Source organism: Chelonia mydas, chromosome 3 (assembly GCF_015237465.2).
Source record: "Chelonia mydas isolate rCheMyd1 chromosome 3, rCheMyd1.pri.v2, whole genome shotgun sequence".
NCBI classification, from domain to species: domain Eukaryota; kingdom Metazoa; phylum Chordata; order Testudines; family Cheloniidae; genus Chelonia; species Chelonia mydas.
This window is the reverse complement of record NC_057851.1, coordinates 45,374,628-45,402,259: the sequence shown is the minus strand read 5'-3', so window position 1 is coordinate 45,402,259 and position 27,632 is coordinate 45,374,628. Positions and strand designations below refer to the sequence as shown.

The 27,632-nt window shown below is 41.1% G+C and overlaps 1 protein-coding gene across 6 annotated transcripts in view; it reads left to right on the top strand.

Moving 5' to 3' along the window:
• LOC102937775 (collagen alpha-1(XXI) chain) overlaps positions 1–27,632 on the top strand; it is a 193,904-nt gene that overhangs the window by 120,262 nt on the left and 46,010 nt on the right. The gene's annotated exons all lie outside the window — the stretch shown is intronic.

Sequence of the window (27,632 nt, the reverse complement as noted above, 5' to 3'; positions counted from 1 at the left end):
CGCTGACGTTTACTGGGGGCGGGGGGGGACGACGTGTTTTTCTGACTCTTGGAGCGTTGGGAAAGGGACGCTGATTCTTGATTTGAACGGTTCTGTATAGAAGTCCTTGCAGACCTCCTCCATCCCTGCTCTGTTGATTACTGTCTCTCCATCCTTGTTCTTCAATGCTGTTACGCTCAGTCTATGCTGCATCAATTCCTGCTTGCATGTCCTGAGGCTCTTGAGTGATTCAGCTGTTTTGAGGAGCTTTTCTTTCTGGAAGTTCTCAAAGTTGTCTTTCAGTTTTCGCTATATAAGCTGGCACAGAATGGAGTACTCGAGGTTGTTATCCGAGCTCCTTTTCATGTTTCTCTGCCTCTCCAACAAGCTTTTTGTTTCATCAGCTTTTCAGTTCCAGCTGCTTTTATGCAACGTCTCAGCTTGTCAGCAAAGACACTATAGTTCTCATCACACTTTTCCGTCTGGCTCCAGTCAAACCCAGAAATCGCTTTCTACAGCTTTGCTTCATTGAATGTCTTTGGCCGCTGTTTTCTGTTTGCCATCTGTAACGCCTTCTTTTCCACCGCTTCATCAAAAATCAACTTCGCTCTAAGCAGGTGATGGTCACTGCCAGTGTTGAAAGGCTGCACCACAGAGACGTCTTGAACGATGCGCCTTTTTACTGACTAAAATATAGTCTATTTCATTCTTGCTCTTAGTGTTTGGCATGTCCACGTCCACCTTCTTGTGGTCTTCTTTTTGTACCAGGTATTTGCCACATACAGTTCTTTTGTTTCTGCCATCGCTACCAGCCTTTCTCCTCTTTCATTCCTTTCACCACTGCCGTATCTCCCTATGAACTTTTCACCAGCTTTCCCTCGCCTGACCTTGGCATTGAAATCTCCCATTGTGATAGTGTAAGTGGACTTTTGTGCAAGGGCTCTTTTGAGCTCTCAGTAGAATTCTTCCGCTTTGTCCTCATTTGCTCTTGTGGGAAGGTAGGTTTGGATGACCTTGAGTGTAGCTTTTGACTCCATCTGAAGATGCAGCTCACCAATACGTGATGATATTAGGTGGCATGATATGACTTTCGAAGACCAATCCTTACTGACGATAAATCTGTCTCCTCCAACATTTCTAGCACCATCTTTCCGAGCCTCACAGCGCTTCCATCCTTCCAGTTGACTTCCAACTTCTCCTTTCGTTGGGTTTCGCAGACACCAAGGATATCTCATCTTATCCTTTTTCTTCTCTTCCATGAGATGGTTTAACGTTTCCTCCCTCGCCAGCGACCTACAATTGTATGTACACACAGCGAGGGTTGTCCTTTTCCATGTTGGCCTAGCACCTGACATTTTTAGCAACCTCTCGTTGCTCAATTTCTGCTCCACCACCGTAGAATGGTTCGATGATGCGCAGGGAACTAAGACCCATTTACTTGTGTTGTTTTAGCCGTTAACTTCAAGCCATTCCACTGGCTAGGCGGACAGGCATGCATATCTCCTCCAGCTTAGCTAGCCTTCAGCCTCTAAGGAGAAGGAAAAGCGCTGTTTCCTCTGAGTGAGCAATACCCCTCCCTGGATTGGATAGTCTAACACCTTTGTAGCATGGTTAGACCTACCAGGGCATACGCCCCGCTACCATAGCTGTCAGGTGGCCTGGGTCACCGCTGCGCCACGATGAGGCGCTGAGGTAGGATTTTGCAGTGCCGGCTGAGATGGGATCCCGAGGCCACTAGGAATTAATCAACAAAATTATTTGTGAATAACTTCTAATACTAAATAAACTTGAGAAAGTTGCATACCATTTTTGGATAATTCACAATCAGAAAAAGAAGCAACATTTACTGAATACATTAGTTGTTATGGATTATTGAATTCAGCTCTAATGCTGAATGTAAATGTGAATAAAAGAGTCAGATAATGGAAACTGAAACTTTTGAGTGCATAAAGCTGCTCTTGAGTTGTTATGGTGACAGTTTCTCCTGAATAAACTAACACTAGCATAAAAAGGATCATCTGCTCTACTGATATAATTTCATTGAAAAGCATTTGTCCAACACTAGTATCTCATGTCTACCTCTATCCAGTATTAATTCTGAAATACTTACTAGTTACTCAGAAAATGTCGTGACAATGCAATTAGAATGAAACCTGACAAAGCTAAAAGAAGCATATCAATACAATGCTCTTTCTGACAAAGATCTTATCTAGAAAGTATATGGTTTGGGTTATTCTGCTAAACTGGTAGAAGTGTTGTTTGAGTTATAACATTGACTTAATTCTAGTTATGGCTGGATGTGGGACAGAAAGGGGTAATTTGAAATTGTTGCACACCAAATAATTTTATTTTAAAATTATTAAAAGTATTTAGTTTACTGAAACAAGAAATGGGTAGGCCAGCTCCTCCTAATTGTTTCTCTTACAGCCACCTTATGCGTATGTCTCCCACTATTTAGTCTCTTACATACTTTAGAAAACACCATGATTAAAGCCAAGCAAAATCATCACAATTAACAACCATGGATATTTCATTATTAAAGAAAGGAAAAAAGGGAACATTATACAAAACACAAATAACCAACCACAAAAGAAAAAATGTTTTTTTTCTGTTACAATCTCGTCTATATGTCTCTCTTTCTGTGGAGAGCTTTTAACATAGATTACACCAGGGGTTGGCAACCTTTGGCATGCAGTCCATCATGGTAATCCGCTGGCGGGCCGTGAGACATTTTGTTTATGTTGACCATCCACAGGCATGGCTCCCCGCAGCTCCCAGCGGCCACGGTTCGCCATTCCTGGCCAATGGGAGCTGCGGGACATGGCGGCGAGCATGTCCCGCAGCTCCCATTGGCCGGGAATGGCAAACCGCGGGCACTGCGGGGGGGCCGTGTCTGCAGATGGTCAACATAAACAAAATGTCTCACGGCCCGCCAGCGGATTACCCTGGTGGACCGCATGCCGAAGGTTGCCAACCCCAGGATTACACTCTTGAAAATGACAATTTCTTGGGTGGGTGCTTTTAACTTGGGAAAGTAAGACCAAAATATATTGTTTGCTAAAATTATTGTACATCTGTTCTTTAGTATATCCTTAGATAACTAAGAATGTTTATAGATGGGCAAAATAATTTTGTTTCAGGGAAGGGGAACCTGTTGGTTATTAATAAATAACCAGCCAGTTTATAACTATATACGATGAAGCTGAAAAAATATTTAAATCAGTTACTTAGACGAAGCCATTTAAGGAGCTGTCATGAGACAGGCCAGTTAACCAATATTAAGAATCTTACATCCAACATCTCCAGTGTTTCCATATTTACCAATATTTAGCCACTGTCTCCTCTCCAGGAATACGTGATCTAACTATCTGTGATTAACACGAGAAACTGTTAATATTCTAAGTTACAACAGCAGTTTCATATCCCTATAAAACCATTACAAGAGTTTAAATCTAATCCCTTGGCAGTATAACCTTCTCTCACCAATCCACTGTGATTCTATGTTGAAGTCTTGGGAAGACTGGGGGTCAGTTTCTTCTTGAGTGTCCTTTATTGTTCTTAGCTGTCTGTGGCAGCTTGCTTTAGGAGATGGACAGGATGAGTTGTGAAGTGTTTACTGTCTAAGCTGGGTATCAGAGGGTCTGTGCGTGAGGGGTGCTCACTTCTCAATTTTATACTCTTCTTCTTCCTATTGCCATGAAATTACAATTGTTTATATTCAAAGCTGGTAGCTGTCACCCTTTCATTGTTTCCATGTCTTCATGGGTACTGTCTTCGTCTTATGAATGTGTAGTTTATTAACATTGGGTTATAATTCTTTCTTCACAGTTATATTTCCTTTGTTTTTGTGGCAGGAGAACATCTTTAAGTTTTAACTCTTTCTTTTATTCAGTCAGTTTTCTGAGATATGCCTTTTATTCCATCAGGGTTTTAATAGGAGTTGAAATTCTGTTTCCGATGAGTCCAAACACACTCCTGTTCTCTTTAAAACAGTTAGCTCTCAAAGTAGTCTTTTTAAATTAAATTATCTAAGAAAGTCTTTAAGCTCAAATGGTCATAAAAAATGTATCATCTCTTCTTTTTCCCAGTCTTTGAGAGGTTTGAGTAATTAATTAATTCCCTATTAATATCAATATTCTCTATTTCTATGGCTTTTTACATTAGTAATTAGTTTAACATCAGATGATCTTGCTAAATGATACATCAAACATCTTACTATTGATAGAACAATGATATCAGGCTGTTGTTATGTGAAGGTTTGTATTCACATACAAAATATTTCCAAATATACATCTCAAAAGAAGCTTATGTCATCCTAAGAATTTGAGAGAAACAAAGGTTTTTACCTTCATTGGAAACATGAGTTGGAAGTAACCAATATCTTTTGTAACCTTTTTCCACCATAAATGTTCTCCAAATTTGAAGAGTGAATACTTTTAATATTTTTACAAAAGAAATCAATTTCAAAAAGAATATTTTTCCAATTCTTAGTGTGGGTTTAAACTCAGGTTTTTCTTTGAAAAGAAAAGTGGGGGGGGGAGGGGTGGGAGAAGGGGAGGAGAGAGAGAGAGAGAGTATAGGTTTACTTTACCTCTATATTTATTGCTCTGATAACAAAACCCTGCATTCCTTTTCCTAAATCATGATTGTTTTACATGGTTGGTGTTTCTTGACCTCCCACGCCTTAGAGTTACAATTGTTTGTTATTTAGAATAAAGTACACATTTCAATAATGAATACATTTTTTAACCATAGCATAAAAGAAAATAGTATAAGGTTAAGCAAGGTAAAGTTTAAATTGCAGATATGTCTGAGTCCATATAAAACTTATAGGGGTCATAAACATAGTGTATGGCCAAGGAGGTGATCATCTTGGGGTTTGCTTGCCCTTGGGAGACAGAACAGAAGCCTGAAATTTCTTTAATCAGCCCGAACATTTTATGACCAACTAACTGAATATGTAGAAGTATTATTGTATTTTTAAGCCTCCTGGCTATAACACACTTGTATGTTCAGATATTAACATATCTTAATATATAGTAAAGCTGCAAACAAGTTTGCAGCAACCAAAAAAAGTTATAATAATTTTATTAATATAATAGTTGCTTCTCTTGAGGTCACTTACATGGATTTTCAAATTTTCTCCTCAATAAATGGTTTAAACCTTATAATCCTCTTGGCATCATGTGAAGACAGATTGAAGACCGAGGCTTTAGTACCAGTGTCATTGGATATTTCCAGGAAACAGACAGAGCAGCCACTGGGACTAGAGCAGGCTCCAGTGAAAAGCTCTGATAAAAGTCCGGATCTGAACTATCAGAGAGACACCCTGGGAAGTGCTCAGTGGAGAAACTGAGCAGAGAAGGATAAGAGTTTAAGCTTGAGTAGGGTAGTGTGATAGACTATTAAGCCCTTGTCCTGCACCATAGAAGTCAATGAAGTTTTGGTGAGTTGGCTCAAATTTGTCCATAATTTACACTGATGGAGTGTGGTAAGACTGGACAGAATATGTGTCCTCCTCCATAGTCTTTAAATGTCTTATACAATTTCTGGTCACTTTCATTTGAATTTTCGTTTTATCATCTTATAGTTGGTTATTTTAAACAATTTTTCAAATAGTTTCATTTCAGTCTGCTTGTAATCTTCAGTCTGTCTGACAAATAATGTAGTTCATTCCATAATCTGTTTTTATCAGATTTTCTTCAGAAGGATCCTGTAGGATAGGGGTGGGCAATGTTTTTGGCTCAAGGGCCACATCTGGGTGGAGAAATTGTATGCAGGGCCATGAATGTAGGGCTGGGGCACGGGAGGGTGTGGGAGGGGGTACAGTGTGCAGGAAGGGGCTCAGGGCAGGGGGTTGGGGATTCAGGGTAGGGGGTTGGGGTGCAGGAGGGGTGCGGTGGGGACTCAAGGCAGGAGGTTAGGGGGCTCAGGGCAGGGGGTTGGGGAGCGGGGCATATTTATTTCCAGAGGAACTAGGGACTTCTAAAACAAATAGAAAAGTATAATGTGAAGAAAAGATCTGGCATTTAGCAGAAACTAGTTGACATATGCACTGGTCACACACATTAAGGGTACACTCATTAATAACTTATAAAGGGTTAATAAATGATTAGCTACAAGCATCAGACAAACATGAATAGCATGCATTATAGTTGGGTATAAGCCAGGGGTGGGCAAACTACGGCCCATGTGCTGGATCCGGGCCGCCAACTGTTTTCATCCGGCCCTCGAGCTCCCGCTGGGGAGCAGGGTCTGGGGCTTGCCCCGCTCCGGCGCTCCAGCTGGGGAACAGGGTCAGGGGCCACTCCACGTGACTCCCGGAAGCAGCGGCATGGCCCCACGGCTCCTATGGGAACCGCGGCAAATAGGAGCTGCAGGGGCGGTGCCTGCGGACTGGACAGCACACAGAGCCACCTGGCTGTGGCTCCACATAGGAGCCAGAGAAGAACCACACCCCTTCTTCTGGGAGCCATTTGACGTAAGCGCCCCAACCCTGATCCCCCTCCCGCCCTCTGAAGCCCTTAGGCTCAGCCCGGAGCACCCTCCTACACCCCAAACGCCTCATCCCCAGCCTCACCCCAGAGCCTGCACCCCCAGCCGGAGCCCTCACCAGCCCTCCCGCCCCAGCTCGGAGCCCCCTTCCGCACCCTGAACTCCTCATTTCTGGCCTCACACCAGAGCCTGCACCCCCAACCAGAGTCCTCACCCCCTCCCATACCCCAACCCCAATTTTGTGAGCATTCATGGTCTGCCACACAATTTCTATTCCCAGATGTGGCCCTCAGGCCAAAAAGTTTGCCCACCCCTTTTATAAGCACTTTAGTAGGAGCACATCAGTAGAAAGTGTTATAAGTGGTTAAAATCTACCTACTAACCTCTAGGATTCTATTACAATTCATACCCATTTATTAAAACATCTAGTTTCTTCAAATTTCTTACCTTTTTGTACTTACCACCATCTGTTTCTTTATGAAAATCAATACAAATTAATAATAAAAATATATAAATAATTCATTCTTTAAGGGAACATTGATAAATAGTTTATAGTGTAAAGCGTGATCATTGCAGTCATGCGAGAGTTTGGTTTTATACTACCTGAGATTAAATGTTTAAAAGCTCTTCAACAAACAATGTAAAGCACATCTTTTGTTAGAATATGTAGTACCAGTACTTCCATACACCAAGTCATGGGTGTCTCCTTTTATTTATTTATTTGTATTACAATAGCGATCCCAATCTGCTAGGCCCTGCCGACACACAAAATAAGCTATTGCTGTGAAAAGTTTATTCCAATGATTAACTAGTTTATCAAACCACAGGATAGTCCAGCCATGGAAAACATTTTAAGTATGAAGGGAGAAACTTATGCCAGTTCTCTTCCCTTTGTACTGGACAGGGGTGTTCTCTGGGCCTTCCTCTTGCTCCAGAGTCTCCTTCTCCCACTCACTACCTAAATCTCTTGTTTTCTGGCCCATCATCCCATTCCTTGGGAGCTCCTGCAGAACTTTTGGCTCTCTGCACTCTCTCTGTCATTGAGAGTCCCATGCCTGCTCTCTCTGCCCCTTTTCTGACTCAGCAAATCTTCTTCTTCCCTTTAGTACCAGGTGCTTTCTCTTAAATGCAGCTGAGCTTAGCTCAGCAGTCACAGGTATGCTGGCTTCTTGCCTCTTAAAGGGCAAGAGCTACCTTATGACACTGTGCGTAAGTGTTTGTTGCATTGGGGCCAGGGAGACCTCTTTATCAGCTGCCTAGACTATTCTCACAAATATCACTACTTGTTTGTCCTCCTCAGTAATGAGATTTGGTTAATAATAGCATTGCAGTTAGAGGTGGTTGGGAATTTTTCGCCACAATGGTTTTTCATCGGAAAATGTTCATAGGAAAGGGTTGGTTTCTGAGGTTCAGGATCACATTTCTGGGGAGAGACAAAGGCTGCCAGAATAGCCAAGAGACCGACGGTTATGGCATTCACCAGGGATGGGGGAGACTCAGGTTCAAGTCCCTGCTCTGTCTGATTTGGAGCAGGGACTTCAACCTGGTTCTCCCAGATCCCATGTGAGCACCCTGACCACCAGGATATTCTGTCACACACATATGCACACACTGGTGAAAACATCTGAAAGGTCTCATTTTCATCCCTGTGCAGAACAAGAAAATATTTTCAAATCTGAAATGTTTACAGGATGGGAGAACTGTTTCCCACCCAGCGTAAATTACAATATCTTGTTGTACAGGTATTACATTTGTATTTGAACACACTTTGTAACTGATCTATATTGCACAAATTATTTTAAAAAATTGGGGGAAATGTTCCACTCACCACAACAGATAATAATTTTGAAGTCATTTTGATTTATTAGTTCAGGATATTTTAAGATTCTGATAAACAGATAAGCTTTGTAATATGTCAGCCAACATAATACTGCTTAGGTTGCAAACAAGGCTCTGAAAAGTTACTGAAACTGATTACCCACATGACTGTGGGAGCTGAGGGGTTCATCCACATACACACATAGCTATACATGCTTTATCAGAATTTTCTGAAATCCTGCATCTCATCCTGAAATGTAAATGAATATAGAACATTTTAGAGAGACAAGGGGAGTGAGATAATATCTTTTATTGGACCAACTAGTGTTGGTGAGAGAGACAAGTTTTTGAGAATCACAGTGCTCTCCCCAACAGAAGTTGGTCCAATAAAAGATATTATCTCCCCCACCTTGTCGTTCTAATATTTTGGGACCTACATGTCTATAACAACACTGCATGCAGAATGTTTTGAGATTTACAAAATATACATATATAATTTTGTAAAAGTCAGATTCTACTATGAACAAGTATCTGTGACTCAAGTTGAAAATGCAGAATGGATCAAAGGGTGCTTAAATTACTCTTTGTTTTCCCCTTTACAATACTAAATTGAAGTCATAGTTACACTGGTATAAAATCAGTAAGTGAGAAAAGAATCAAATCCACAGTGTACTATACTATCTGTGGTATTTGATTTGTGAAAATGCTCAGCATTGGATTGAATTCGCTCTCATAGATGTCAGTAGGAACAAAATCAGATCAATGCTGAGCACTTCAGAAAATCCCACCCATGAAGTCGAGACTGTTCCTCCAGTTGGAGACGCTTGAAGTGCTTGGACTGCTGTCTGCCTTGTGTTGTATTGCGCTGACATCCACCATTTTTGTGCCAGGAAAATCAATGTTCATATTCCCAGTAAACAATGTTTGACATCTGCTGATTAATCTAGTAACATAGAAACTTCTATCTATTATTCAGACCTTGCAATTTACTCATTAACTATCTCAGTTTAAAAATCCACCAATAACGTTTGAATATTGTGTTATAGTGGTTTTCAAACTTTTTTCATTCTTAGACCCTAAAAAATTTCGAATGGAGATGCGGCCCCTTTTTGGAAATGTTAGGCATAACCTGAAGATTCTCTGTTCTGTGGTAATGACAACCTCTCCTGGACCTCTTAGACACAGTCGGTGGACCCTCCCACAGGAGACTGTGGACCACAAGTTGAAAACCATTGCTACGTTAGAAATGGTTTGATAAACAAAATAGATTCATAGAACTATAGAACTAGAAGGGACCTTGAGAGGTCATCTAGTCCAGTCCCCTGCACTCATGGTAGGACTAATTAAATAGACTATTCCTGACAGGTGTTTGTCTAATCTGCTCTTAAAAATCTCCAGTTATGGAGATTCCACAACCTCCCTAGGCAATTTATTCCAATGCTTAACCACCCTGGCAGTTAGGAAGTTTTTCCTAATGTCCAACCTAAACCTCCCTTGCTGCAATTTTAGCCCATTGCTCCTTGTCCTATCCTCAGAGGTTAAGAAAAACAATTTTTCTTCCTCATCCTTGTAACAACATTTTACATACTTGAAAATTGTTATCATGTCCCCTCTCAGTCTTCTCTTTTCCAGACTAAACAACCATTTTTTTCAATCTTCCCTCATAGGTCATGTTTTCTAGACCTTTAATCATTTTTGTTGCTCTTCTCTGGACTCTCTCCAATTTGTCCACATCCTTCCTGATATGTGACCCCCGGCACTGGACACAATACTCCAATTGAGGCTTTTTCAGTGCAGAGTAGAGCAGAAGAATTACTTCTCGTGTATTGCTTACAACACTCCTTCTAACACATCCCAGAATAATGTTCGCTTTTTTTGCAACAGCATTACACTGTTGACTCATATTTAGCTTGTGGGCCACTATGACTCCCAGATCCCTTTCTGCAATACTCCTTCCTAGGCAGTCATTTCCCATTTTGTATGTGTGATTGTTCCTTCCTAAATGGAGTACTTTGCATTTGTCCTTATTAAATTTTGTTCTATTTACTTCAGACCATTTCTCCAGTTTGTCCAGATCATTCTGAATTTTAATCCTGTCCTCCAAAGGACTTGCAACCCCTCCCAGATTGGTATCATCCGCAAGCATTATAAGTGTACTCTGCATGCCATTATTGAAATCATTGATGAAGGTATTGAACAGAACTAGACGCAGAATTGATCATTGCGGGACCCCACTCATTGTGCCCTTCCAGCATGACTGTGAACCACTGATAACTACTCTCCGGGAACAGTTTTCCAACCAGTTTTGCACCCTCCTTATTGTAGCTCCATCTAGGTTGCATTTTCCTAGTTTATTTATGGGACAGTCGTGCGAGACAGTGTTCCTCAACACAAATATTATGCCTTGCACCAGAAAAGCAAAAACAGTCTGGCAGTGCTACAAGTAGCAGAACATAAATGTATAGCTCTGTGCATGAAATGCCTGTGGATGGGACCGAAACTGCTGACCACCAAAGCATCCCACAAACCCTGTCAGAGTGCAATACCATCAGATAGTTTTTGGCCTCACTTAGTCATAATGTACCTTTTCTTAACTAAAATACATAACATGTCAGAAGGCAATGAAGCAGCATTCTTGAGGTCCATGAGGAAGCTCTTGATGCTTTCAGGCTAGCTGTGGTTCGACCAGTGAGGACTCTGCCTGGAAAAGGAAAGGGCCACCTGGGTTGTGGAGGTAAGTCAATGTGCCTTAAATATTGGGTGTGTTTTCTAGTAAAATATTCTGATAACTCATACACTAATCCAAACTACTACTCATTTATGAAATCATGATAGAGAAAATGTAACCTGTTGTAAGGCCAGTCCTTGAGTCCCTTTCCTGTACATTTGGAACTCATACAAAGCCATAAACAGAGATGACACAGCTACAAAAAATAGGATGGAGTAGTAGTTGCTTTATTGGGTCCAGCTATCTCTTTGTAACTCATCAGTCAACTGTGTCGTCTTCCTTTCACAGCAGGAATTCATGGTGGGGTTATGGAGGCTAACGTTAGGTGAGGAGGTCTCCCTCTACGGTGTCTCACTTTAATGTGTGAATAATATAGCAACTTTACTTAGCTTCTACTGGACTAAGTAGTCACATGACTGGGTTGTGGCTGAGGAGCTATGGGTGAGTGAGATTCCAGAAATCTATGTTTTGTATTCAGATATTTCACAGCAAGTCAAACCATCTCTATCATTTGTGTAAACAAAGCTTCTCTTTGCAAGCATGTTTCAAATACAGAGTATGGTGGGCCTCCATTTTAGCATGTGCTGCGGGAATAAAAATAATTAATAAAAAATAAACTGGCATTTACAAAGAACCTCTCATCCAAAAATCCCAGTACACTCAAAAATTGATAATGTCACTATAAAGTAGATAAACCAAGAATCACTCCCTTTATCACTGTAAAGCAGCCACTTCTAGGATGCACAGCAACTATGCACATCAAAACTAACAGTAGTTCAGGATAGCAATGTGATGTGTATAGGCTACATTAAGCCACATTGTTTATTTATATAATCACATGCACGGATGCATCTAATGCCTTGTGGATGAATGTGCTCTAGCTGGCAAGTAAGTAAATATTGTGCTAATTGTGGCCTTTTCTCTTTGTTAGGGGTTAGAGGATGAACCCTAGAAGATCAAGATAGATCTGGATGCTTTGAGAGTGCCTTCTCTTGCCTTGCAAAGTGATAACCATGAAACCTGAAATATTTGTCAGAAAATTAAATTTTTTAGATCATAAAGGATTTTAGAGAGAAATATATTTATTCATCCTGTAACCCTATTTTGGTTTCTTCCCCCTCCTTACACTCTGTAAATCATGTTTGATAATAAAGCTGATTTTTTTTCAATTATGTCACTGATAATTTTGTTCCATCACAGGCTAACACTTCAAAAGCCAACTTTTAAAAACGTGACTTGTATCTTAGTGTATAATTTTCAAATATTTTCACTTTTGTGTGCACATAAATAAATTACATATACAAATCAAACACCAGTGGGTTTTCTGTATATAAAATGCACCATTTGTTTTCAGGTGTAAAAGGGCACCGACACTGTGCCCTACAAGTGATTTGTTTGTGCAAAGTTGTGTACCTGCATCAGAGACATGACCAGATTTTCAAAGAGGCCACGTATTTTCTTATTTGTATTCAAACCTGCACATGGTCATGCAGCCATAAGACTATTTTTATTATTAATTGGGCATGATAGGCATTCTTGGTGTTTTACAAACAGATAAGAAAGCTATCTATAACTGAGGACAATTAAAATCCAAGGGCTTATCTCCACTACCCCCAGTGGATCGATCACTGCAGCCATCGATCCGCTGGGGGTCGATTTAACGGGTGTGGTGAAGACCTGCTAAATCAACCGCTGATTGCTCTCCCATTGACTCCGGTAAGTAGATCTAAGCTACGTCGACTTGAGTTACACTACTAATGTAACTCAAATTGCGTAGCTTAGATCGACTTTTCCCTGTAGTGTAGATCTGCCCTAAGTAAGAAATCACAGAGAGGAATAGAGGAAGGAACAGAATCACAAATCAGGGAGAGAAGAAATCATAGCCTGATATGGACATTTTAAATGCAATTTCTTATTAATGAATTGCTGACATTGAGCTGTTTTTTTTTGTTTTGTTTTTTCAGATTAGGGCCAAATTCAGCACAGGAATGCAGTGCGGGGTTGGGAGGAGCACATCAAGAACCTCCCTCCTCTTCATTGTACAGGCCAAATAGAACTGTAGGCCCTGCATAGCCATGGGCTGTTCTGCCCATGTGCCACTTTGGGTGAACAGTGTCCCAAGCAGGGTGGAGAGGAGATGTTTCCACTGGTCACCCACTCTCCCTGGCCCACACAGCTATACCCTGTAAAAGGGTGCAATGGTAGGCACACCGTCTCTGCACATCTATAACTTCCAAGATGTACTTTGCCTTTATGGGGCAGAATACCGATCTGTGCTTCCCTTACGGTGGTGCAGCCCCATGTTGCCCCTGCAAGGCACAATCAAGCCTTTAAATAAATCTTTCTCTCTCTCCCTCTCTCATGCCTGAATCACTTAACTGTAGTAAAAGAACTTTTCAAAGATGCTTCTGCATTAGAGATCGCCATCAGATTATGTAATTGTCTTCTGTAGCAGTGGTTGTGATACTACAAACCTCCAAAGTAGTATGAATTGGACCCAAATAGTAGTACTTATTAGGGGGCAGAGTCCCCCCTGCATCTATGCTCTGCTCAATACATTGGATTATAGTGATGGTGAGGTGTCAAGATGCTAGTTACAGCTCCCTGGCATGAATTTCCATATGCCATTGGAGGATCAGAGGAACCATGTACTCTTCCTATTCCCAATATGCTACTTTCATCCCCCAGCACACTCCCTGTGCCAGAGAATAGGGTTGTGGCTATTGGTTTAGTAGGATGGAGTTATTTAATCCAGTGGAGACTTCCCCACTGCAGACTGACTATGACCAGAATCAGTACATAAGAACTGGGGGCTAAGTCCATGATGCCGTCCCAACATCGAAAGCCCAGTTAAGGTGTGACCAGGTGAGTCAGTCTCAATCATTACATGGAGTGCTATTTAAATATTTAATATTCCAGCTGGTTATGTCTGCTTTTTAATAGTTCTGTTCTGTATTTCTTAACCTGTACAATAGTTTTAGGGTCAGATACTCAGTTCCATGATATAAAGGGGACTTGGCTGCTTTAAGGCAGCTTTGATGCAACATCAGAAAGGGAAAGGATGGCATAGTCAACCCTGTGCCACTACCTCTTCCTCCACCAACAGATGGAGGAAGGGCATGTCGGGGATGCAATGTGCTGCCAAAATCCTGGCCAACAATATGATTCCATAAAAGCCCCTATCCATCAATTCAAGTCACAGCTGCCTTAAGGATTGTGGGGGAGAAAAGTGATGTAAAACTACCTCTGCCCTTCTCAGGATCACCAGTGTGGCTATCCCACTGTCTGTAATCTCTAAAATGACATAAAAATGAGGCAGGAGTAAGAAATTAGAAAGAAGTGTTGCAGAAAGGATTGCATTGTTGTGAACACAAAGAATCCTCTTGCTCGTGTACCCATTAGTATCCATCTAAGTCTAAGGGTTGGATATAACAGCACAACACTGCTGGCAGTTACCCCTGTTATGTCAGGTTCTGTAAGGGTGTTTTATTATGTAAGCTCAGAAATCTGATTGATTGTGTGTCTTTGCTGACATTAGTGGAAATTCCAGTTGAAAATTGCAACTGGTTCCAACTGGCAACCAGGTTTTGGAACAAAGCAGCGGATTTCTCATTATATTGGTTCAAAGTGTCCGTCAGTAGAAATCAACCAAAACCTTCTGAAGGGTTCTAACAGAGTCTACTGGAATTTCTATTCGGAACATTTGAATTGCACAAGATAAATGGCAGTGTACAAACATTTTATATGAATCAGGAAAGATTCTGTGATGTTAAATAACAGCAAGGTCCAAATTGTACCCTGACTTGCATCCCATGCAATAGCAATGGTCCAAATGCTTATCTCAGTTTTACTGATATAAATCACTTATAAATATGCTTATAATTTTTAGAAATTCTGGAATGTGGTAAGATTGACAGAATTTCTTTGAGAGGGAGAGCTACATAGAAAAGCTCCATGTACTTCATATTTCTGTTCCTTGGGCCAGAGGAAGTGAAATTGCACAGGGGAGGGGGTATTATTATTACTGTTATTTATTTGTTCAGTGTTGATAATTTAGTTAACACTGTACAAGACATGAAATAAAGATAGAGCCTGCTTACAATCTGAAATAAAGGGATTGTTTCTTTCTGTGACTCCCTTTGGAGCATTGACTTGTCACTGCTTTGTTCTCCTGTGTTAACATCCCTGTTTCCTCCTCCTTCTCTGGCACTGGCTACGTATAGGCCTCTCCAGACAATCTGGCTACTGTTGGTGCTAAAGCCTTCTCCTCAGTAGCTCCTGTTATCTAGAACAGACTTCTTTTGGGGGGGGGGGGGATATGGTATTTTCAGTGTTAAAAATGAAAGTATTACTGGGCATAGCTAGTGTACTAGCAATTTTTTGCAGAGTAAATGCCTGCTTTATGCTTTTTGTAGTTAGTTCTTTAGTTTTGTAGACCTTATGTCTGGCAAAACTCCAGCTCCATTTTTGTCTGTGCTATCTAAAATCTGGTTTAATTAAAAGCTTCTGGTAAGGTTATAAATACTTCGGAAGCATAGCAACAAGTGCTGTGAAATTTGCTAACAAAAGTAAGTCTGTGTTTTGTATTTGCAGTGTATATCACTGGACTAGATAGCTTTATTGAGAAGCATGCTGGGGCCAAGATTTGTTTGTTTAGAGAGCTGAGTTTTTAATATCAACAGTTAATGCCTGACTATGGCTGCAAAGATATGATACTTTACAAACCAAATTTTCCTCAGGATTGAAGAAGCCCATAGTGCTTGTAGGCTGACTGCTCTTCAGTCAAGATGGAATTTTACTGAGGCATCAAAAAATGGACAGTCATGTTCTGCCCCCCTTATTCATATATATTGGACTTAGTTACTACTAGGAGATGCAGAAACTTTTCAACAATTTACAGCAGCTGTGTTTCTAGCTCACTATCAAAATGTACCCTCTCTGGACTTTGGTTTTATTAGCAAATTAAAAAACCATATCGAAGCATAAAACTCATCTTAAACTTTCTCTCCAGACTTGGGAGTCCCTGATATTGTTCTTTCCCATTCCTTCATTTCTTCTTCCCTGGAGAAATGCTCCAGTTTCTTCCCTGTCCTGGGTGAAGCCAACAAGCTCGGTCAGCAAGAGGCAGCAGAAATTACTTCTGTTAGCGTTCTAGTGCTTGAGCTATGGATGGGTGTCTGGAGAGGAGCCAGAGTGTTAAAAACTATTACCTTGTTACAAATCCTGTTTGTTTATTATAAAAGCCTTTTGTCCACTAGAGAACCTTGAAAACTGAAGTAATATTCCTCTGTCTTTTCTTTAGTGTGTACAATGCCAGTTGTTTTCTTTTTTTTCCCCATAGTTTCACTGTCTGAGCCCAGTTATTATTTGTGCTGGTTTCAAGGATAGCTATGATAAATTGTGACAGCAACTTGACCATCTGATAGTACAATAATGTAGTTCTTATGTCTGACTAATATTTTCAACTTTCAATTATCATTCCCTATGTAGTTCTCAAGGAAATACTAGCTACCACGTGCATTAGGAGTGCTTTGTGATTATATATGTAATAGTCAATCTGCCAACTATAGTGTTTCAAAAGGCTTTGTAACTCTGAGTGTCGGGGTGCCTCCCACTCTCTTGCTCTTACTTTGAAGCGGCTTGTTCGTGGGACTACTACTTAATGTATTTTTCCCATATATTTTTTCCTTTATTGATTCCCCTACCTGAAAACATATCCACTACTCAGTAGCAACAGAAGGCACCACTTCAGCTTTCTTTAACATATATTTCTTCTGCTGTTCCCAATGTACCAAAAAACTTTCCTAGTACTGTTCCAGATCTTTTATCCAAATTAATTTCAGACTCCCCCCATTCCATTTGGATAATCCAGATTTTTCTGTAATCGTATGTTTTATCCAGTCTGCCCTTGTGTTCTTATCCAAAATCTGAGTTCGCTTGACCTTTTTCCACATTCCCAGTAATTCTCAAATGCATCATCAAGGATTTCTGGGAAAGTAAAGAGGAGTTATACATAAAGAATCACGTTTCGCAGGTGCTTAGATGCTACTGTTAAGGCCATCTTTATGAGAGTCTGTTTTGTTTGTGTTTGCCTTTTTCTGTCTGCACATTGCTGTGGTTGCAAAATTCTCAACATTCACTGAACAATTTAATTGAAACACAGGTCTGTGAAATCACTTGCAGTAAATTAATCTTTTAACAACAGTTATTTTTTGTGTGGCTTAACCTAACATTTCACCAGCTGATCCTGATTTAAGGATAAATATAAACGGAATGATTAGGATTGCCCACAATACTGTTAATTGTGACTATCTCAACAGAGATCCTGCTGAGACTGAACTGCCCACTAGGTACTTCTGAGGGAATTCTGCGTCAAAAAATAAAAAAATATGTGCCAAAAATTAAATATGTGCACAATATTTTTAAATTCTGTAAAATTCTGCAAATTTTCTATGTCAGTAAATAAGTGTGACTCCAGCATGGCAGTGGGGAGCACAGGTACACTGGCTGCATTGAGGTGGGAGATCACCCTGAAGCCCCCACCTCTCCTGGTACAAGGACTCGGCAGTGAGGCTGCATCTGACCCTCACACAGGGCTGACACCTGACCCCAGAAACACCCCAGGGCTCTGCCCCTCTGCACCACGTACTCGAGGTGTGGGTGGGCAGGCTCAACCCACAAGAATCCAAGTGTGGAGAGTCTTAGTGTGGGGTGAGAAGTTTCTGTGTGGGGCAGTCTGGATGCGGGTGGCCCAGTGGGAGATCTGGCTGCACGGGGGCTCATTGAGGGGTTCTGGGTGCAGGGGCAAGGGGACTCTGCAGGAGATCCAGGTGAAGGTGGTTGGGGCTCAGCGGGGGGGGGGGGCGTGTCTGGGTGTGTGTGTGGGATCCGGTGCCTGGGGAGTGGGGCTTGATGGGATGGGGATCCAGGTGCAGCTGGTTGGGGATCAGTGTGCCCCCTATGCTTCACCTCTGTTTGGAGGAGGCAATCCCTCCCAAAAAACTGCACTCATGGGTGCCCTCCACCCCCATAGATTCCCTTTGCTTCCCTGCCATTTTCTGCAGGGAAGAACAGGAATTCTGCATGGTGAGGGGGGATGTGTGTTTTCTGTGGGTGCGCAGTCAGAATCCCCCCAGGAGTAAAGAACTCATTAGTGTATTGGTGGGAGAGATTATAGCAAAGCTTGCATTGCTACCACACATACTGTATGTGCACTAAGGAGAGAGCACTTTAGTTTTGTAATTGAGGGAATCTCCATCCTTAGAGGTTTTTGAGGCCCAGCTGGGATGAGTTAGTTGGTGTTGGTCCTGCTTTGAGCATGGGGTTGGACTAGATGACCTCCTGACCTCTTCCAACCCAAATATTTTATGATTCTATGACTGACACAATGTTACCATCCTTCAACAGAAATCTCCAGGTAAATATTTTCTGGAATTATTTTGGAAAACCTTTAAAATAGATATGGTTGAAAACAAGGTTGAGTAGAATGATCAAAATAACTTTGACACAGTCTCATCAGAAAAAGTCAGTTATGAAAGGAGATTCTTGGGCCATATGCTGTCTTTGGCAGCAACAAATTGCATTGGTCAGTGTTGTTGGCAATATTCTCTAATGGCAGTGGAGCATCTGCCAGATTTTGCTCTTTGATATTTGCAGAGAACTTTTTCAGAAATACATGGTGCAATGTTAAACTACTAGTTAGCTCCATAGTTAGCTGGCTTTTAAGCATTTTCTTCATTCAAGATTTCTCATTATGGATTAAACAGACAGTAATGGTCCCCTGTTAAATTTTCGCTTGAAAGCACAATGATCCTCTTTCAATCTGGAAATAGGTTTATTTCAAACATTTTTGTGTTTTTATTGAGAGAATGGATAGTTTGAAAAATTATTCCTTTGTGGATTGTCTTAGACAATATTTATTAAATGTGTGACACATTCATAAAGTTTAGATATACAGGATGTAAAAGGAGGTCTGTTTAAGGCTGTATGCTAATATAGCACAGAGATGTGAACTCCTTGAACAGACTTTGCCTCAACATCAGCCTGGCACCCTGTAACATGGTGAGCTCCATTCATGCCCTCTGATGGTTAGAAGTCATTCAGGCTCTCTGGTGAGTGGCATCTCCACATTATATATTTATATCCCCACCACCAACCCCAATACTGCAAAGTATTTACAGTGATTTCTTGTTCTGTCCCATAGGGCCAGAGAGGAACAGAGATATCCCTCCCTTGGGATCTCATCACATAGTGGACTCAGCTAACCCACTCTCTCATCCCTTTACTTCCTTCCTGTGTTGTCTTTTATAGCCCTCAACTGATGGCTAATTAGTTCCTCTGCTCCCCTAGACAGATCAGCTAGTTAGCTGCATATTCCCCAGTCAGCCTGCTCCAGGGAACTAATTGGTGCCTAAATGATTATAGGGCTGGTTTATTTGTTAGTCTCCAGCAGTCTGTCACACACCCCTTCAATGTTTTCAGTTTTAGCATTGTCTGCTGGAGGAGCCTGGTTGCAAAGTGTTTGCCCATAGTGGAGAAGTATCATTATCTTTGGAGACTTTTTCCACAAGGCGTTTCCTTTCTCCAGCCATAAAAGTTTCATGGGGACTTCATGTATTACCTATAAGACTGAGGATGTTAAATGACTAGTAACAGAAGATGGAGAGAGTAGAAAATGATAATTAGAAATAGAATACTTTCTCTGGAAGAAGATGTAGTCTCTCCTGTTATTCGGAAGCATAGAGTTTGGCATAGTGAGACATAAATGTGTTTATACTACTGGTTATAAAAAGTGGAAAAATATTTGGTTTGAAATGAGGCTCTTGTTCAAATTAGCTTGGACTTACTTCATTTGAATACATAAGATAGCAATCAACTCCCTTAATTGGGACATACTGCAGAGTTGCATGGAAAAAAACCTAACTGTGTGGTATGATCCAAAACCAAAAATAGGGAATTTGTGATTAAGGAAAAGCTGCACATTGATTTTTCAAGGACCGGAAAACCATGTGTTTTTTTGCAGCTAAATCCATTAAATTTGCCAGATATTATCAAAGGATGGAAGATTCATTTAAATTGGCAGATAACTGGGATAAAATGGTACATTTATTTTAAGTAAAAATACATGAGAATTGAAACCATTATGATAATGGAAACCAAGTTGATGGTTCAGTACATAAATCACATAGGAAAGCACATAATTTGGTATGTACAAATTTGTTACAAATGTTTTAATTAAGAGAGAATATACAAGCCTACCAAGAATCTCTTTACATGTCTAACATTTTGTTGAAAAATAAAACACTTCCATTAAAAGAATTTAAGCCTTAATATTTTGGTATATTTTATCTTTCTATTTGTAACATTTTCCTGCTAGTTGACAGGCAGAAAGTACCAAAATACTAATCACAATATTTTTTTAATTAATCCTCAAGAAAATATGGCAACAATAAGACAACTGCAACTTTCTCAGTAAAGGGCTTAGGCCCTTGACCCTGCAATTGGATTTATGCAGGTTGGACCCAGGCCCGCTGACAGCAATTCCAGGTCCCAGGGCCGAACAGTCAATTAGCCTGACATTTAGATGGTTCTGTGCCTGCGCTGGCTGGTGCCCAGCTTGCTGCCGGCTGTGCTGCTGGGTGCGCTCTTCCGGCATGATGAGGGCTTCCACATGCCCCCCCGGCTGCCTTTGCCACCGCCGGTACCACCCTGCGCATGCCAAGGAGCCCTGCGGCCCGACCAGGTGATTTAAAAGGGTCTGGGGCTCCCAGCAGTGTTCCCTTTAATTTTTCCCACCCATGTGCAGAATGAATTTTGTTATGTGCACCAATATAGAGATGATGTGTGACACCTCACCTCCATATTGGTGCACGTAACAAAATTTATGTGGTGGGGTGGGGCCGAGGGGTTCGGGGTGTGGGAGGGGGCTCAGGACTGGGGCAGAGGGTTGTGAGGTGTGAGGGCTCTGGCTAGGGGTGCAGGCTCTCGGGTGGGGCCAGGGATGAGGGGCTCAGGGCTGGGGCAGAGGGTTGGATGCAGGGGGTGAGGACTCTGGCTGGGAGTGTGGGCTCTGGGGTGGAGGTGGAGATGAAGGGTTTGGGGTGCAGGAGGGTGCTCCAGGACTCCTCCCAGCAGAGCAGCAGCACCTGTGCTGTGTGGGAGAGGTGCCTCTCCCTGCTGCAGCAGCTCCAGGGCTGAGGCTGCAGGACAGGCACCCCTCCCCTGGCCCCAGCAGATCTGGGTCAGGGCTGGGTTTGGGCTAGGACGGGGTGCCCCGGCCGTGCCTGGGGCTGGGCCGAGCTGGGCCGCCCGGCTGAGTCTGAATCTGGGCCGAGCCAAGCCGCACCACCCCTGGTTCCAGGCACTCCGGCTGTGGCAGGTCCAGGCCGCAGCAGAGTTGGGGTCAGGGCAGGGTCACCCCAGCCGCAGCAGGTTGGGGGTCGGGCTAGAGTGGGGCTCTCCCCCAGTCACAGCAGGTCCCTGGGTGGGTTACCTGAGGGCCTGCGTGGCGCTAAATAGGCAGCTGCGCGGCCTTGCAGCTTACAGGAACTTAGGCCCCCGGATCCTTTTAAATTACCCCAGGCCCTGGGCAGCTGCCCCGTTTGCCCGTCAGTGAGCCTAGTTGGACCCATGCTCACATTGAGTTCCAGTGAAGCCGATGGGGCTCCCCACGATTCCAAGGGGTCCACCTATGTCCATCAGAGTCATATTTCATAAAAGGTTATATATTTCTAGACTACTGATTAGTGATTCTGTGCCTAGTCCAGTTTTCACTTAGAGCCAAATACTATTTCCAGTGTAGTCAGTGGCGAAACTCCCATTGATTTTAATGAGATCAGGATTTGGCACCTAGTTTTCCAAGTGCTCTTTTAACAGTTTGCTGCTGGACCATTAGATAATGTGCTATCTACTACTGTACAACCTCTGTAAATGGTGGATCACTCATTTAGAAACAATTTGGTATGGTTCAAATATTATTACTTATTATTTATTAATTTTATATCTTGTATTAGCTTTTAGAGACCTCAATGAAAGACCCGTTGTGCTAAATACCATGCCAACAAGTGAAACCAAGACAATTCCTGCTCCGGAGAATGAACAGTGTAGGATTATACCAAGATGGAAACAGATGGGAAGGACTGCTACATTTACACAAACTAGTAGTCTGAATCTTTTTAGTCACAGATGGCTGCCAACCTAACTAGTGTCTGATGACAGTAATTTCTAGGCACCATGGCAAAAATAGGTGGTAAGGATAGATATAAATCCCGAATTCAGCAAAGTTCTTAAACACATGCATAACTTTAAGCACACAAATAATTTGTTGAAGTCAATGACTGCTTACATGGTTAAAGTTACACATGCACTTAAGTCCCTTGCTAGATCAAGATCGAAGAGAGGATAAGGAAGTGGCTTTACAAATGTTGATGGGGAGTTCTTCCCATGTTAAAATGATGACCTGGAGGAAAACATGAAGGTACTCATAGGAAAAGCAGACAAGTGGGCAGTAAAGGCTAATGTCTCTGGAAGAGTGAAGGCAGGGGTCAGCCTTGCAAGAAATTTGATAGAAAAGGGATAGCTAAATGTGGAAGGGACTGACAAAAGAAGACACAAGCTTGTGCTTGATGCAGAGGAAAAGGGGGGAGTGAGTGGAGGGATGCAAAAAGGGGGTAAGATCAAAGTGATGGACCACTTTTTAAAGCTCAATAAGGCTTTGAGATTTTCTGAGTTTAGTTATAGTGGATAGAAATACAATGCTAAATTTTATTGGGGTAGTGATCGTAAAAATGCACTGTTAAATTCAGACAGTAAAAAACCATGTTTTCTGACCATAGGAAGAAAAAAGAAAATTAAAATAGAGAGTTGCCTATCTTTTCTCATGTATTACTGACAAAAAAAAATTGCTTGATTCAGTTAATTGTGCAAAGGACATCCCCAAAGGCCATATTTTCTAGGCCAGTGAATCACAAATTATTCCATAGCATTCATTCTATCACTCCCGGTGGGTGGCAATTTTCCCATTTGTAGTGATTCCAAACATTGTGTTTCCCTTAGTGAAAAATAGCATGATGGGTCTGTTTTATATTAACTTCTGATTAAAGACAGGCATTCATTATAGTTCTAGTTTATACAGCCTTTACAGGAAAGGTTACATTTTTGTTTTGCAAATTGAATTAAACTAGATTTGTCAGCTCACACTTTAAAGTAGTATTAGATCTTTTGATCATTACAGTAAGGTTACTGTGATAGTTTACTTAATGGTATGTCACTCTCTCAAATATAACTTCCTATTATAAGTGGTTTATTACTCATGTTGTTAAAAAAGTAAAATAATTCAGGTTCTGAAGCTTTATGTTGCATATGAAGTATCTGCTTAGGAGCGAATTTCTAACACTTTTCCAAAACTTGGTTTGGCTTTTAACCTAAAAGTTAAAAAGAAAATATAGGATGTCTGAGAGGCTTTTAAAACACTCTCCTCTGGGTAGTTTCCAGTAATTTTGATTGGCATGAACACAGGTTATGCATGAATAGGGAAATAGTAGAGTGAGAATAGATAAGGAAATAGAGATTAAATTAAATTTTCTAGGCCTTCGGGACTCAGTCCTACAGAAATTAGCCATTCCAGCTGCTGGACCGTGGAAGGTTTACCGGAAAATAATTATTGTGGGGAAAGCCCCTTTCTTCACTGGTCATTACATGCCAGATTAGTCATTTCATACTGCTCCTTATGTGCCAATCAATATGTGGTGAATGACTTTGAAGAACTCCACTTAGTTTGCTCAGGGAATCCCTGAGACAGATGAATGTGAGGGGCAGATTCATTTTCAGCTGAATAAATGTCAGTGAGCCAAATAAGGACATTAAGAATCTGATCCTGCTCCCACTGAGGTCAGTGGCAAAAATCTCATTGACTTCAGGGATACAGAATCAATCCTACAGGAGCTATGGCTGGATGAAGTTTATTTTCTTACAATCTTTCATTGCTATTGATGTGGAGGTAAAAGCAAAAGAATGGTATAAATGGATCCCTTCAGCCAAGGAAGTTTTTTAAAAGGACCTAATTGGGGCATTAAGAGTTTTTCTAGTGTGTGTGTGTGTGTGTGTGTGTGTGTGTGTGTGTGTGTGTGTGTGTATATGAGATTAAATAATCTGAATGAATACAACCTGGAACAGTATAGTGTGCTTCTTCCTTGCTGAGACTATTTTGGGAGTTTCAGATCCTGTGGCAAGATATTGAGTGGAGAGGCCCCTACCAAACAGTTCAGAACTCTCCAGTCTGTTTCCCTCCAAAATTCTGTGTGGCAGCGAGGAAGAAGTGTCCTCTGAAAAGGAAGAGAGAAATCAAGAAGCCTGCTCAGAAAAATCTTTTAGAGAGTGAGCTGTACTTCCCTCCCAACATTCCTCTGCTACTTCCACAGAGACATCAGAGTTTTGGGAAGTGGTGAGGAAATTCAATGCATAAATTATTTGTGCTGGCCTCCGCATAAATCTCTTGCATTTTACCCCTTGTCAACCTGCCATGTAATTACAAATGTAAGCAGTGTAGTTGTAGCCATGTCGGTCCCAGACTACCAGAGACAAGGTGGATGAGGTAATATCTTTTATTGGACCAACTTCTGTTGCTGAGAAAGACAAGCTTTGCTACACAGAGCTGTTCTTTGGGTCTGGGAAAGGTAGTCAGAGTGCTACAGCTAAAGACAAGATGGAACAAATGTTTAACATAAGTTGTTATCACATATTCTAAGGGACCATTCTAGGTGAAGTGTCCTGGTAACACACCTGTAGTCATAGGACAAAAACATGGTCTTAACGAAGACACTGGATTCATGGCTTGTCACAACAATCTGTAACCCATGAACCTCTACTTTTTGTGCTCTGACTACAGGGGTGTTAACAATTATTCTCATATATTGGTTTGTGGGTTTGGGAGAGTCATTTACTTTTTCGAAGTGTTATGACAATACTTGTAACTCCCCTATGTGTTAAATGAGTATTCATTTATAGATGGGGGAAACACAGAGGATATGCAACCTGTCCAAGGCCACACAGCAAATCAGGATCTTAGCCAGGGTTAGGATTTAGGAATTCCTGGGTCCACCTCATTCTCAACCCACAAGACCACACTATCTCTCACAGTCTACAATTTCACAATAGGTATCCTCTCCTTACAAGCATTTGGCCCCATCTACATCATTTTTCAACTACGGTAGTCTGATGAGACACTTTACTAGTCTAGCACAACTCATCCCTAAACACTGTCACCATCTTGCTAGCAAGAATTATGTCCAAATGTAGTTGTTGTGAATTTGGTTCCAGCATCAGTGTAAACAGGCGGTCAAGGGCCAGCTGCTTAAGTTTGATGCCCTGGCTTCCCTCATAAAGTTGTTCCGCATTGTTGTGCAAGGATGTCAGGTGAGGGTGCGATTGTTTGTCACCTCAGCTGATTACTTCATTCCCATCCCTTGCCCATATCTTAGTACTTAATCAATGTCAATATGTGGTATAATATCCAATTTTCTTCTACTTCTGTTTGGCAATTGATACATTTATTTTCACTCTTTTCTTTGAAACATATATTCTGGATGTTACTTTGATGTAATCTCATCAAATAAATTGTAAACTGAAAAAAAAAAAAGCAAATGAGTGATTCTGAAAGTCTTATTGTTTTAGCAATTAGGTGTGAATTTGAATGAGAAACCTTCCCACGAAATGTATTTACACATTAGTCCTGTTCTCAAGGTTTAATGGGTTTTACTTTTTATTTTATATTCCATTCTTTTTGTTCTCAGGGTTAAATTAAATCCACATGCACATCATTTTAACCAAATCAGTGGTTAGAACCTATTATTACTGTCTTCATAAATTTTTGTTCCTCATTAGTGGATAAAGACCCAAATTTTCTTCTCAGATCCACATAATGCTTTTCTGAATTTTGGAATAAGTTGGTTGTTTGAAGGGGTACCATTGGTATTTTGGTAGCCTCCAAGACTCTTTGCTTGTGCTGGTATATTACCAAAGGGCTGTGTGTTTTGCATCAAAATTAACTCCTTTTGGGAGGAAAAAACAAAACAAACAACAGCAAAATGCCAAGAGCCATTTTAGTAAGCATATATTACTGTACATATGACCCTGGAATAATTAACTCCTGCTCTGACCCTCCTTACGTTACCAACATTTTTTGTTTATTTGTATATTGTAGTATCTCCCAGAGGACCCAATCAGGATTGTGTCAGCATTGTGTTAGGTGTTGTACAAACACATATGAAGATACTATCCCTGCCCTGAAGATTGTGTAGATGTGTAGCCAAAAGGAAGTTATTAGCCAACATGAGTTTCTGTACATCTTTCCAATATATATTATCCTGTTTCTGAAAAAATCCTCTGATGGGTAGTATATGGAATATATTGTGTTAATAAAGTACAACTATTTAGAATTCATGGACAGGACTAATCTCACCTACATTTATTTAAAACCATGTCTGGTTATGGAACTCTTACAGCCCAGATCCAGCAGGTCTAATATGGTTTTGAAATACTGAAATATCTTGACAGAGCAATAGTTTGGAGAGAAGACTTTTATATTACTCAACATGAGTAAAAGGTGGAGGAATCAGGCCTTAATTATCCAGTCAGCTTTCTAGTGTAGCTTTCTGTAATATTGTGTCATTGCTTTCTCCTGTAATTGATACCAAAATTAGAACCTTGATGTCTGTCAAAGCCCACAATGTGTCATTATTAAATATACCATGAAGATAATTCTGTTAAATGGAATCTGTATTAGCTAAAATTAAACTAGAGTTTAAATATAGTGTAAACCATAGAACAATTACAATTCTAAAGTTTGTTGGCCTATCCCCTGTTCACATGTTGATGTTACACTGGTGTAATTCCACTGATTACTATGGAGTTATTCCTGATCTACATTAGTGAAGGGGAGATCAGAATCATGCTCATAGTGTGGAGCAGAATGAACTATCCTGATGCTGTGTTAGGCATTTCATGAAACCTGGATTTCCTTTGCTCTATCACTTCACCCTAGGCTTCCCATTATTATTTTGGTTTCCAGTGACGACAATATAATGCTAAGGGAAGAGCTTAATAGTCTTAGAATTAGTAGGTCTTCATTAGTAACAATTTAAGAACTTATGTCAATGTGTTTTGACTGGAAGCGGTTTTACCTATGTGTGTCTGTTATGTCCAGGACATCTCTCTACTTAGTTCCATTGCAGCATATTATGTTAAATATTGGACAAAATAATGAAGTCAGTGAGCCAAATTCACAATGGACTTACTCTGAATTTACATTGGTGTAACTGAGAACAGGATTTGGTCCACTAAGGCTGCATAAGGTGTAACTGAGAGCAGAATTAGGCTGATTACACATGTGAGAGTTTTGTTTCCGGGATGGATTTGAGTAGTCTTTCATTCATTATAACACTCTGTGCTAACTACATGTAAAAAAAAAAATGCAGTCAAGTTGACCATCTTTAGTCACTGATATTGGCCCTCCTTAAAGCCAGTGGAAACCCAACAGTCATGTCTGAGGGCAGAAACTGGGACGCAAAAACCAATCATCTCCAGTGTCCCTCAGAATCTGATCGCTACAGGCGAG